This window comes from Protopterus annectens, chromosome 11.part0, assembly GCF_019279795.1.
Source record: "Protopterus annectens isolate FY-2018-M chromosome 11.part0, PAN1.0, whole genome shotgun sequence".
Taxonomy (NCBI): Eukaryota; Metazoa; Chordata; order Ceratodontiformes; family Protopteridae; genus Protopterus; species Protopterus annectens.
Window position 1 is genome coordinate 1,552,762,095 of NC_056745.1, and position 15,167 is coordinate 1,552,777,261.

Sequence of the window (15,167 nt, forward strand, 5' to 3'; positions counted from 1 at the left end):
GTTCGACTCTCAGCTAGAGCGTCTTCTGCGTGGAGACATGCATGAATGGGCGTACCTTCATTGAAGGTTGTGCATTAGGGCTGGCAACTCAGCACGTAAAAATCAACTGCCAATCATTAGCGGACCGGAGTTCTGCTGTGGCGACCCCTAACCGGGAAAAGCCGAAAGACACAACAACAACAACAACAAGTGAAACAAAATCTATGAAACAATAATAACAAAGCTACCTGTTTCAGAACATTTCAACCATAAAAGGCAACTCAAACTGCTGTCATTATAATCTGCTAATATTGGTAAATATGCACAGTCTGTGTAGAAGTAAACACCATCTGAATAATTTCACATTAAAGAGAACTATTACAAATACAGGGGTTGCTGTTGGCAAGAATTTCAGTTCTTCATTTACAAATGCAATACTTGCTGCCCTTGAAGAATAAATTGCCTGCGTTAAATTAAAAAAAAAATGGTGCACTGGTGATATTGCCATAACATTTCCTGAACTAGATTAACTATTTCAATAGGTAACGGCTGTCAAACAATGACAGCAGGTTCATATTTAATGGCATGCAATCCTTGAGACCAATAAGAAGCCTAGACAAATTCCCAATTGCTCCAAAGCACTGTTTGGTTAAGTGACTTGCATGATTTAAATGACTTATTCAATGTCACATATTATGTAAATGAAGGGAGAAAGATTCATGCCAGGTATCCTTGACACAGGAAGCAGCTAATTATCAAGTTAGAGCGTTAGCCCCCTGCACTGTCAGAGCAGCAATTTTTAACTAAATGCTAAAACCTTTATCATGTAGAGAGGACTATCATGGAACAATGATTACATAAGGCATGCTTAAGATCAGACAGTTCTGGCCATCACTTCAATTAATGCAAATTATCTAGCCTAACAAATGTTTACTCCTTTGCAGTTGCTGGAGGCTGTAAAGAAGGTACCATAAAAATATGTTATTAAAATGCAACCTATTTAGATTACTAAAATGCAGCATGCTTAGATTATATTTCACAAATGATGCCTAGTAATGAATTCATTCTTTAGTACAATGAATGAAGCAAAACAAGGAAACACAACATAAATGCTGCAGCAGCTTTTTTTCAACAAACCACAAATCATACAAAAATCAGAAATGTTACAGCATATTACTTTTGGGTGCTTACATACTTGCATACATCCCATTTTTAACATCCCCTATGTATTCATTGTCATCAAGAACAGTTATCCCATCTGTCATCACTCAGTACAGGTCTGACTTGCTTGAATAGTTAATAATGCTGCAGTGTTGCAGTATACACATCCAGAGTCAACAGAGCCAGATCATGGACAAATGGGGGCCTGTGTATGATAATGAATCAGGCCACTGTCAGCCATTCAAATATCCCATTACTTATCTCCCTCTTCCTAATTACTGTAAACACGGTTGAAACCTGTTAGTGTACACGCTATTATCTTCTTTACTTTTACAATTGCCACAGAGATTTGGATTTCATTTAAAAAAACATTTACTTCACATTTTCCAGAAAACTCTTACAGTGAAAACAGCATGAGAAACACTAAACTTCTTTTCCACTGAAACTCACATTCAGTGGAAGTGTATCTACCAATCCCTTAACAGAGAAGAAATGTGCAGGGATTTATACTCAAACAGCATATTGTGAAGTACTAATTAGTGCCTATGTGAATGGTGCATTGAATTCAAAAGACAGATGTATAACTCAATTACTAATAGCTTGGGACACCCCACTGGACACAAGTGCCTCCTTTCAGGAGCACCCAGGAGTACTGTCTGGAGATGTAACTTGGCAGAGGCACATTGAAGGCAAATGAGGGCTGACAGACTCAAACCATGTAATACAGGAATCGGCTCCTTAACAGCTCATAGCTTTATTAATCTGCACTAAGTGCTAGACAAGCTGCTGTAGCCCAAACACACTGTGTTTTACACGTGGGCCTGCAAAAAAAACAAGATAAAATTATTCTTAGATAAAATATTAACATTAAACTCATGGACTACTCATGGTCATCATGCTGTCCAGTTTATTCACAACTAAATAATAAACACAATGTCAACATTCGACAAAAACAAGGAAACTAATAATCATATCCAACAAACATGCCTCATAAGATAATGATCCTATTTACCACAATCAATTGTCTTCCTTTACACCATAAGTACTCGGATTCATAGGTAGTTACTAGGCTTGCAGTCTAGGGCACCATTGAAGAGTCCAGCCCAAATTTCTAGTTGCCCTGAATTACTGTCTGGTTAAGGGACTTGCTCAAGAACGGGGTATAAATATTTAGCAAAATCAGAGCTAAGAGCAGACTATTGTAAATCACTTAAAAAGTTAACAGAGTAAAGGTTTTGCATTGAAATGCATTTTATTTATCCTTTGCCATTCATATTAATCCCTCTAGGCTAGTAGTCTGTTTTCATGGGAGTCCTGAGGTGGTATTTGTACTACTAGGGGATATTTGGCCAGGGCATCAGGGAGCTTCTCATTTGCTTTTCAGCAAGTGATGAGAGATCTTTTACATTAACGACTCAAGCAGATGACACACTCTGGAGTTTTGCACCCCCCTTATTCTGTACTGCAGTGTCAGTAATCAATCTTGCTGGTGTGGAAATAGACCCCACAGCCTTCTGCACCAAAGGCAACTTTACTACCTGTTGCACCATTGATACTCACTAAAAACAAAAGCTATGACTGACACTGATAGACTATAATCCTCAATGATTTACAAAAAAAAAAAAAAAAAAATAAATAAATATATAAATAAAATAAAAATCAGTCCGTCCATCCTCAACCCCTTTTCCCATTTTTGCACATGGGGTTGGAGTTTCACTTCAACAGTGACAATCATCTAGAGCCAAGGTTTAGGTTTACAGCATCGGGTGGCTTGCTCTGCTGTAGTAGTTCATCCATACCAAACACACTCACACCTAGGGCTAACATAAAATAAAAAAAAAATAAAAAAAAATAAAATAAAATAAGGAGGCCTGGTAGTCAGTGTGGAGGATTAAGTCTCTTGCCTCCCAATAGATAAAACTCAGGATCTGAGTCTAAGCAAAGTCACTTAACTAGACAGTGTTCCCATCTGGAACATTACACACACACACACACACACACACACACACACACACACACACACACACACACACACACACACACACACACACACAGATATCTCATGAGTTTGCAGTCAGAAATCTCCCTTGAATGTTGATGTTAATTTCCTGAGAGGTGGTATTGCTCTGAATAACTTGGTGCCAGTGGAGCTCAAATCTCCTGTTCATTGATATACATGTGCTGTGAAGTTTCTGAGATGAGAAGTCTGCCATATGATTTATTTTCCAGGTATGCTGAGGTTTCTGGGACATTTTTTTTTCTTGAAGATGGATGCAGTATTTTTGTAAATTTATTTTATACCAGCCAAGCCCCCAAACAGCACTGGGCCCTAGACAACTCCCTAGGTGACCTTGTACTTTATCCACCTCTGCCTATGTCTTAAATGGTAATTTAATAAAGGTATTAAAAACTTTGAAAAATACCACAATTCACTTTGATACAGTCAACCATTTTGGGGTAAGTGTGCAATATCATTTTATGATTTATAAAAAATGTTCACCATCTTCTTTCATGTAGCAGATTCATCATGCACTTAGTTTTGTTTACACCAGCAGGCACACTGGTTAATGATGAAAATTTGGCAAAAACTTGGAAACAATGTATTCAAAAGTTTAACCTTAATATAATCAATTCATTTGAGTCTGAAAAGGGTAAAATATGTTCAAATTGCTACATTTTTGCATTGGTATGTGGTGATATAATTCAGATTTTTAAAATGTTTAAGTTAAGGGGCAATTGTCTAACATAACACTATTAAGCTCCAATCTTACCACTGCAGTTTTTCTATGAAGACTTTTCCACCTAGTTGACGTTTTCTTTTACTACAGAACAGGATCAACATGAATCTATTGACATATATAATTTTAGTCATAGAGGTAACTACTGCAGGATTGGTAATTTGTACGGTTCAGTGTAGACAAATAGAATTGTACGGGGTGTCAAAAAAGACAATGTGAAAAATAAATGACTATCCGAAACAGATTTAATGCTGGGAAACTGCTTGTACAGCAGCATAGTGAACTAATGCCAGGGAAAGAGCTTGCTCAGGCCTTAGACATGTGTAGCATTAAAATAATTTGTACATCTGTTGGAAGTGATAAAATACTACTAGAAAGTCAAGGCCTGTTTTGAAAACATGACTAACAGTATAACAGCTTGCTAAGCTTCAGTAGCTCATGAGACTAATGGTACGGTTAAAAATGATGACTAGTTTGTTCAACAGTAGGCATCTTGTTCTGCACTTGGTTATCAATATAGCAAAAAGTTATATCCGGCTATTAACTGACATTATTATAATAGTGGTCAAGCAGATCATTTTTTTCAGTATGCATGTTGAAGAGAAGGGGTCAAAAACCTGTTTTGCAAGTAGTCGAAACTCAGAAATGTAGTACCAGTTAAAGTGACAATATAAATAGTAGTCTAAGTGATCAATGTAATGCAGATAAACTGTCATGGTCATCATCATCATCAACCCCCTCCCCTTTTCCCACTTTCTACACAGGGAAACGAAACAAATAAAGAAAGTTAAGGCTTTACACAGTACATCACAAGCAGATTAGAGCTGAATAAATGGCCAGTTGCTTAGTGTTTTACTTAAAATTGGACAACTTCTAAAGTATTACTTCTAAAATATTACAGTGTATTAACAGTAGATTAGTAGAAGAAGACATTAGAGGTTATAAATTTAGGGGGGTTTAGAGAGATAGAAAGAAGAATACAGAGTAAGGTAAGGGGAAGGGGAGGAGAGTTTTATAGGTCTACAGGGGGTAAGAAAGACTGCAGAGAACAAGGAAAGTGGACAGAGGATGCAGAGGTAGAGAGGGATTAACCTGGAGTTAAGCATGTGCCGAACCATGAACTATTTAGGTGCGCTTTTAGACAGGCCTTAAATGGTGTCAGGCTGGGGGTTGATCTGGTGGTTAAAGAGAGAGTGCCATAGTTTAGATACAGAGTACGAGTAAAGACACCTTATCGTTTGGAAGGTTTGGAGATTTTTAACAAGTTTTTGCCTTCTGATCTGAGTGATATGTTTGGTATGCAATGTTTGACAAGCTTTTCCAGGGCAAGGCAAGCAGTGGGCTTGTAAATTAAGTTATGCAGAGTACATAGTTGGATATATGTTAGCTAGTTGGGGAGTACAAGTCATTTTCATTCCTGTAGTGGTTTACAGTGGTGGGTATGGTATTTGGAGTTTATGGCAAACTTTGCGACTTTGTTATAACATTGTTCCATTTTTATCTTGATGGAGTTTTGCAAGTTGGTGAGTATACAAGAGCCATAAAATAGGGAGGGGAGATGGAAAGTTTTACTAAGGTAGCCTTGGTTGTTGTGGTACGGAATTGCCTATTTCTGTAGAGAAGTCCTAGTTTTTGTGGGTTTTCTTTATGTTTTGCTAGATATGAAGGTGGAAGTTGAGTTTGTTATTGATAATTACACCAAGTAATTTTGTTTCTTGCACTCTTTCTACGATAGTGTTGTCAGCTGCATGGGTATTAAATTGGTTAGAGCTTAACTTGGTATTTTGGTATGAAAGACTCTAAAGTTTGTTTGTTTGGAATTCAGAAAAAGTTGGGCCTCTGTGAGCCATGATTATATAGCAGTGAAAGATTTTTCAGGAGGCCTGAAAATTACTGGTGAATATATTAAATAGTAGGGGACCTAGGTTGGAGCCTTGAGGGACTCCAGTAGGGTTATGGAGAAAGGGGGACAGTTAATTAGATCATTAAATGGCTTGCTTCCCATCTTATAGATAGCTTTGAAACCATTGTACTGTGGTAGGGGAGCAACCTAGACTGGGCAAGGTATCAAGGAATAAAGGTTGCAAGACCATGTCAAAGGCTACTGAGCATACAAGGTATCCTTCATCTCTGTCTCAGTTTACGGTGCCTGTAATGGATAGCAAAGCTGTGGATGTGCTGCGTCCAGGCCTGAAGCTGTGCTGAGTTTGAGAAAGCAAATTGTTCTACAATAGGCTTTTCATTGACTATTGGTGGATATACCTTTCAAGAATTTTGGATATAAGGGATAATGTAGATATGGGGCGAAAGTTGGATATTTCGGTATAGTTTCCTCCTTTACGTATTGGGGTTATAAGTGATAGTTTCCATGCAGTAGGGACTAATGATTCAGACAGAGCTCTATTTATGAGAATGTTGATTGGATAAGTGAAGAAAGGCATGCAATGAAAGCATATTTTGCATCTGCTACTAATCTTATATATTTGTTAACAAGTTAGGCACACTGGTCTGAGGACTCCTTCAAGCCACAACTCAGACCAAAAGTGCACCCATACACACACACACATATATATATATATATATATATATATATATATATATATATATATATATATATATATATGTGTGTGTGTGCGTGTTTGTGTGCGTAATAAATGTTTTATAATACAAATACAAGTGTCTGGGTTGCATACACCTGTAATGCAAGTATGAACACCTTTAGGCAAATATCCATCATGAAATATGCTACTGAATAAACCAAAAGGCATTAACTAGCTATTTAATTGGCTAACCCTTTTCAGCAGCTTGTAAAGGCTCCAAGGCCATTAGCCTAGTACACACCTATGAAATTATGAACAGTTCTCCAGAAGGTCACTACATTATCCCACACCACTTGTGTACCTAGAATTTGTACTAGATCTAGTGATCATCCCTCAATTTTCAGGCTGCTTCACCGTTGCTACTTTATTCCACTTGTGTAGCTGTAAACTGGATTGTTCTGATAAACTTGACACCTCCATTACTTGCTCCCCTTTCTCATTCTTCAGGCAGCGCACATTCCAACAAGCACCATTGAAAAACTCGCATCATATCAAGCACAACCTCTGACTTCTAGTGGGGAATTAGAAACTCTGGGGAATGTGTATGCAAACAACAGATACCTGGACATTTTCCCCTACCCAACCAGCCACTCTCCTCTTCTAGCGGTCTGGTGCACATAAATAAGGCTATGAGTGGCCAATTACTTTAATTTTATAGTCTAGGTTTGATTCCCTCAGCCTCCATTTACTGTACCTATTGTGAGACTGAGCAAGGCACATAATCAGACAGTTCTCCTGTGCTGCCCCTGAATATGGGCTTGCAGTTAGAAAGCGTGCCCAGTTAACTTATGGATTAGAAATATGAACAGGCTGCTTTATAGATACTATTAGGCTATAACTATTTCAAACATTGTGAATAACACACTATTAAGCACACAACCAATAGCAATGAAGGCATATTCTCATTTAGTGCAATTATTCCTTACATTCTGGCCACGTGCTCTGCTGGATGACAAAGGGCCACTTACATCAGTTTTAACATTTCCAAAACTCTGAAAGAGAAAGTATATAGCATAATGTTGTTTACATCTACTTATGCACTACACACTTTCCCAACAAATCCTCTGTTTCTAAAGCAAGTTAAGTGCCTAAAACAAGAAAAATATTTTCCCATCTTATGCAGCATGGACTAGGAAAGGAACAACAATGTATGAATATCATAATCAAATGATCCTGCTTCGTTCAGCAAACCCCATGGTTGTACAATAACTTCACTGTTGCTATTCCAGATGGTGACATGAGGCCTATTTCATCTGGCCTTAAGATTGTCCATGTAGTATGTAAAATAAAACACACTGTTTACATGATTGGATTCTAACCTATGAACAAAATATCGCAGGTGTTTCTGAAACGTGGCTTAATAATGTGAATTAGTCTCTGAAATATCTCCTCCATATTATATCTTAAACTCTGATAAGCTGTACAAGAGTAGAGATGGTAGACAGTTATATCTCATAACAACCTGATCGGCTAACTTTCTGTAGTGAGATGAGATCTGTTAGACCGAGTAAAAGTTAATGTTATTTTATTTATGCTTTGTTGTCCTAATTAGTCATACTAGACCAACTGCCTCTTTTCAGGGGACACCTATGATGATATTCATACTGACTAGGGGAAATTTGACCAAGTCATCCGAGAACTTCCCCTACTCTTTTTGGAGCGTACAGGGACACAATTCTGTTATACACTACCTGTCTTCTGTCTTCTGGACCAGGCACGGAGGTGGCTTGGAGAAACAGGAAGTTTGAAAATGGAGGAGAAAGAAAGTGTTTTTTTGTGTGCAAAGTAAAAGCTGTTAATCAAACAGCTGAGATGTTAAATGCAGTGGTGGAAGAGTCAGAAGTAAAGTGGAGTGAGGTGGATGAAGCGGAGAGTAAAGAGAGCAGTGCAGTATTGGGTAAAAGGCAAAATGTGGGAGTTGAGATAAATATGGCAGATACGGAAGTACTTTTTCAGCAAAATTTGTTTGTATCCAGGTCTGCAACACTGGAGTGTGTTATTACAATCCTCCAGTTGGGAAGGCTGTGGGATGTTTACTTAAAAGAATTAATTGAACAGCGTGAGCCGGAGAGTGAGTAGGCAGCGCCTGGGGAGAAATAATGGGTAGAATCCAAGAAGAAGTGCAGGAATTATGGAAGGAGGAGAAGAAATCCTACATGCAGACAATGAGAAAAGGCAAAAGACAAGAAGAAAGAAAGGCAGAGATAAGAAGAAAAGACTGGGTAAGGATAAGTAGCAAGAAGGAAAAGGAACTGGACAGGTATAAAGTATGGGACAGCATCATTCCACCACTGGGTATCGAACCCAGAGATAAGAGAATTTATTTGTATTAATAAAGATACTTTTTGTGGCTTTTTTTTCAAGGAGGGACAGTATATGGGGAAATCTTTAGAACAGTATGAGAAGAGAAAGGATGAAAATCCTTGGAACATGTATGTGGTGCAGGCATTTAACAGAGAAGCCAAAAGAAAAAACATTTATGCAATTCTGAAATGAAATTGAAAGAGACAATTTAAAAGACTATTTGAGAACTGTGTGTATTGATGTTTTGGATATTACAAAAATCTATGACAACAGAGGTTTATGGACTGGGGTGTTGGGAATGTGATGTTATATTGAAAATGCAAAATGACAAAATAATGCATTTGCCAATTATAAGTAATGTGGAAGGGAATAAAGGATTGGTTAGATATTGGGGACAACTGAAGATGTGTTTTTGTGTGGCAAAGATGGCCATTTAATTAACAATTGTGATAAATGGAAATGCTTCATTTGTGGTAAAATGGGCCATGAAGCTAAAAAATGTGAGCAAAATTGGATAAAGTGTTAAAAAATATGGCATTCATAGACGGACTGTAATGCTATGAAAAATGATACACAGGTAACAAAAGCAGAACAAAATAGGGAGAGTCTGTTAGTGAATAATACAGAAGAAACACAACAAGAAAATATGAGTGAGACAGATATAGGAATGGACATAAATGAAAATATACAGGAAACAAAAAGTAACGAAGGGTAGATCAAGGAAGAAGTAATTCAAGTGATGAAGAGGATGATAAATGGATGAAAGACAAAAGTAAAAAGCAGTTCTATTGGAAAAAGAGTGAAAGACAAAAAAAAAACAAATTCAAAAATATAAGTATTGGAGAAAATAAGAAAAGGAAAGGATAAAAGTAACAAACACTATTTCACAAAGTGAGAATCCTAACCATTACCGTAAATAGTATAAAGAATGTTCAGTGGAGACTCACAAAGTGAGAATACTAACCATTACCATAAATAGTATAAAGAGTGTTCAGTGGAGACTCACAAAGTGAGAATACTAACCATTACCGTAAATAGTATAAAGAATGTTTAGTGGAGACTAGGAATATTGCAATGGTATAGAAGGTTAGATATGGACATCATAGTATTAATAGATATAAGAATAACAACAGAGGAAGAAGTAATCCAAGTTAATGGGGTGTAGGAAGGCAAGGTTATATGGAACCTAGGAGATTTTATGTAAAGAATGTGTAGACATTCTGGGTTATACACTAGTAGTATTAGGAAGAATAGCAATATTAGATATAAGATGGAAGAACCAAATATATAGGAGAATTGCACTCTATGCATACACTATACAAAAACAAAGAGAGATCATGTTTAAAAAAAATACTTGATTATGTGAGTGTAAATATGCAAGTAGTAGTAGTGGTAGACTTTAGTTGTGATTTAAGACATAGGCCAAAAGAAGGAGCGGCTGTAAAAGTTATTTCAGATATGATCAAAAGCTCTAATTTTTTATTATGGAAGAGCAAACATTGGACATACAGAAGGAGTAATCTGAGAACTGAAATTGATTACTTTATAGTACTGGGGAACTTAAATATATTGCATCAAGGAGTTCAAATTATAGGTTTCTCAGATCATGCAGCAATCTGGATAGAAATTCTAGAAATAATAGGTTACATAAGAATAGGCAGAGGGATAAAAATAATTAACGGGTCAGAGCTAAATGAACAAGTAAAGGAAATAATTCATCAATTATGGCTGCATCATACAAACATGAGAGGAGTTTATAAAGACTAGACAAGCTGGTTGATCAGTTTAAAAGAAAAATATAAAAAAGGGATATTAGACTGGCAAAGGACAAAATAATACAAGATAAGTATAAATAAATTAGTAAGCAAGGCTTTAAATGCATAGTAGACAATAAAGAAGAGTTTCTAAGGAAAAAAAGAATATCATATGAAATGAACCAAGAAACATTTTTAAAAATGGTATTTAAACAAAGATATTTTTTACAAGGAAGAAAGGAAGAAGTAGCACCATATCTAAGTAAACGGGTTAAAGGAAAAATAAGAATAATAAGAGAGTTAAGGACTGAGGAAGGATGTGTAGTGAATACACAAAAAAGAAATGATGCAGACAGTTAAAAGACACATTTTAAAAACCTGTTCCATGCGCGACATTATAAAGAAAAAGGGATGGAACTTAAAAAACTAATGAAGGAGGAAATAAGAGAATAGAAGAAAAAGTACAATGACAGAATTTAAAAATGTATTGCAAACAGTAAATATAGAAGCAGAGATAGGTTTAGATGGACTTGAATATTTGATGTATAAGGACAGGCAAGAGTGGCAAAGGAATAGTTTTCAAGGTACTGAATGAATGGTTTGAAAAGGGTGTAAATGATGAAAAAATATGTATGGCTGCAATGAAATTTATATGGAAAAAGGGAGAAAACAGACATAAAAATGAGAGACTAATAGTATTAAATAATGTGGATTATAACATCTATATGAAAATAATAGATAAGAATAATAGGTAAGCATAATAAATTAGTGACTGAAACAATATGTGGAATTAAAGAAAAAGGAAGTCAGGTACTGTTGATGTTAATAAGAGAATTGGTTAGCAATATAATCAATAGGGAAACACAACTGAAAATACTAGTAGGTGATGTAAGTAAAGCATTTAAAAACATCCAGCATGAAACATTTTGGGATATCTTGACAGAATATAATATAAGTAGCAAAATAATCAATGTGTTGAAATCTGTATATAGCAAAAATAAAGTAAGTTGCAGCGGTGGTGCTGCAGTTAGCATTGTCACCTCACAGCAAGAGGTTCTCTCATTCGATTCTTGGCTGGAGCGCCTTCTGTGTGGAGTCTGCATGTCCTCCCCATGGTTGAGTGACGTTAAAGAACATGCAGGTAGGTGTGTGCGTGAAAGGGTGTGCCTTCTTTGAAGGTTGGGCATCGGGCTGGCAACTCGGCACCATAGAAATCCACTGCCAATCATTAGCGGACGGGAGTTCCACTGTGGTGACCCCTAACTGGGAAAAGCCAAAAGACTAGTGCTAAATGGTTGTTTAAGTGAGACAATAGAAATAAAGAGTGGTATTAAGTAAGGGTGTCCAGCATGCAGTATACTGTTTGCATTAATTATGAATGTGGTAGTTTCTAAGATAAAGTGGACATTAGAGGAAGATAAAAATTGTTTACCAGAGGCAATTTAGATTCCAGTAATGTTCTCTTATGTGGAAAATTTAGTACTAATTGTTAAAAATAAAAAAAAAATGGATGAATATAGCTATTTAGACACTTAAACAACTAAAAGTGTTAGGGCTAGGTATTCATGAATAAAAAAGTAAAGGACTGGGGTTTTCTGTAAAAATAAATGGTATTCAATTTAATAAAGAGCAAATAGAAATTTTGGGAATATGGTTTGGTAGTGAAGAACAGAGAGTGACACAATGGAAGGATATGATACTTAAAATAAGAAGTATGTGCATATTCTGGAGAACTTTTAAACTTTCATATAAGAAAAAGTATAATTAATTCTGTGATATTAGGTAAGATGGCACATCTGGCAAGTGTGTTTATGATACCACCAGAATGTGAAAAAGATTTACTGAATGTGTTATTCACATTTATGTGGGATCTAGATTGAACCCTATTAAAAGAGGATTTCTGTTTGTTAACAAAAAAGGAGGTTTGGGTTTAGTAAACTCAGTTGTATTTAGAGCGTCATTAAATTTATATGAAGTATTAATAAGAATAAAAGAAAATATGGGAAAAGGTTTAAAAAGAAGCAAAGGGATCACGTATGAAAATGAAACTATATCAAGAAAAAGTATTATTATGGAAGATTGATTCAGAAAACATAAATAAGAATATGAAAACATGGTATGAAAATATAATGGGAACATTTTATTATGTGCACCCTTGGAAACAGAAGGTAAAAAAGTGAAAGCGGTAAAAGCAAGAATGAAAATATGTGAAAAATATATAGAACGTACAGATTTGTTTGTGGAGGTTATCTATAAATAAGCTACCGGTAAAAGAAAATATGCCATATAAATCAATAAAAGATAGAATGTTTATATATTGTGAGGAACTAGAGACTAAATGTGAAAGAGTGAGTCAATTGTGGAAAGAAATATGTGACTGAAAGGACTGAAAATGTTAAATGTATAAATATGGATATAATTGAATATGGATATTATGAAAACATGAAACAAAAGGATAAAGATACATTAGATGAGAAATTGTTTTGTATAATATGGATTATATGGTATGAAGGAATGAATGAGATAAAGTGTAATGGAAAATGGGTATTTTTTAAACACTTTTATTAAATTATCAATTGTGACATAGGCAAATTTACATTTACACAAAAGTAATCAAACTGTATTAACAAAGTAACATTAACAAACATTATACTTCACACATATTGCTATGTATCATATAACCTAAGCAATGGTACATAAATTATTCAATTCCTGCCCCTTTTTTAAACAAGAATCATCTTAATTAAACCATCACTTATGATATAAACAGTCATACATTTATATAAATGAAAACAAACCACACTGACCCAATCCTAGCTGCAAGCATTTTACACCACAAACCATATTGACACACTCCCAGTTGCAAACATTATACATCACTTATAATCTACCAATCATTTCCAGTCAAACATTGCAAAACTCATTTAAGTCCTGCCTTCTTTTAAACCTTATTCCTTCCCTGTATGTATTGTTCCCAGAATTCCCATTATTTCCTATGCAGTTTGCTCCTACCCTTGTCTAAATATCTCAGTACCAGTTGTTTTTATCTTTGTTACTAAATTCACTACTTTTAATATACTTGGTTTAGATTTTGATTTCTATTTTCTAGTAATTGCTGTTTTGGCAGCCAGCATAATTAGACACAGCAAGGCTGGTATTGTCAGAAATGTTGAAAAAAAAAAGATTTTGGTTATGGAAGAAAGAGTGGGAGAAATTAAAAATCTAAAAATGTTTTGTTTTTGAAAATGTATGAATCACTTGTGCATACTTGTAAATAATTGTAAACAAGTTATGAATTTTGTATATATAATGTGCATATTGTATTTTGTGAATTTTAATGAAGGGCCTCTACTCTTTTTTTATAGGTGAAATGCAACCTTTTACATCAACACAAGCCACTGTCAACTCAGTCAGATAAGATCTCAGTCTAATATTGCATCCAATGTATGGCACACTCATGAGTTAAAATAATTATGACATAACTCTATTTTTCAACAGCTGCCAACATAACAGTGGGTCAGAGGACCAATATATTATTTGGTATCTAACAAAAGAACTGATTTGTGTCAAGAGATCTAAATATAAACTGCAAACACACACCTGTTGATCATAGTTACCCCCAGTATATCACTTCATAATCACTTTCAGGTAATATATTTTCAGACTGAGACTGGCATCACATCACATCTGGGAGACAGAGCATGTTAGACTAGATCTTGACATCGACACTTCTTAATATTCATATGGATATTATGAAAACATGAAACAAAAGGATATAGAAACATTAGATGAGAAATTGTTTTGTATCATATGGATTATATGGTATGAAGGAATGAATGAGATAAAGTATAATGGAAAATGGGTATTTTCATATAGTTGAAATCATGGTTAATTCAGTTAGTGTTCATCTACTCACTTTTAGGTCACGGTGGTGCAGTGGTTAGCATTGTCACCTCACAGCAAGAGGCTCTCCGGTTCGATTCTCGGCTGGTGGACCTTCTGTGTGGAGTCTGCATGTCCTCCCCACGGTTGAGTGAATTTAAAGACATGCAGGTAGGCGCAAGCATGTATGGGTGTGCCTTCTTTGAAGGTTGGGCGCCGGGCTGGCAACTTGACACCGTATAAATTCACTGCAATCATTAGCAGACCGGAGTTCCAATGTGGCGACCCCTAACTGGGAAAAAAACGAAAGACAGTTTCATCTACTCACTTTTGTGATAAGTGGTTATGATGAATTTCACAAAGAAGAAAAGTTCAGTTATACTGGAAATATGACAACTGCTTTGTGTCATTTTGCTGATAGCTCATTCAGAAATTGCTTCCTTGTTTATGAATGAAAACAGTGATCACTTGACACTGATGTGTACTATTTTGGGGAGTTTTTTACTTCCCAAAGTCGTCTGACCCTGGAATATCCTAGTATATCTATGTTCAGGAGCAGGAGCAGTGCTTGTCCCTTGAAAAAAAAAAAATCTTTTTGATCTGTGCTAATATATGCGACTGTCAAGCAGTCATGACTACCAAAGTTATTTTCAGTTGACTGACTCTTTGTCATACATGGTGGAAACAACTGGGTTTGAAACAGGAACTTTTACACAATTACTGAAATCAGTTAAGTGAACTCCACTTTG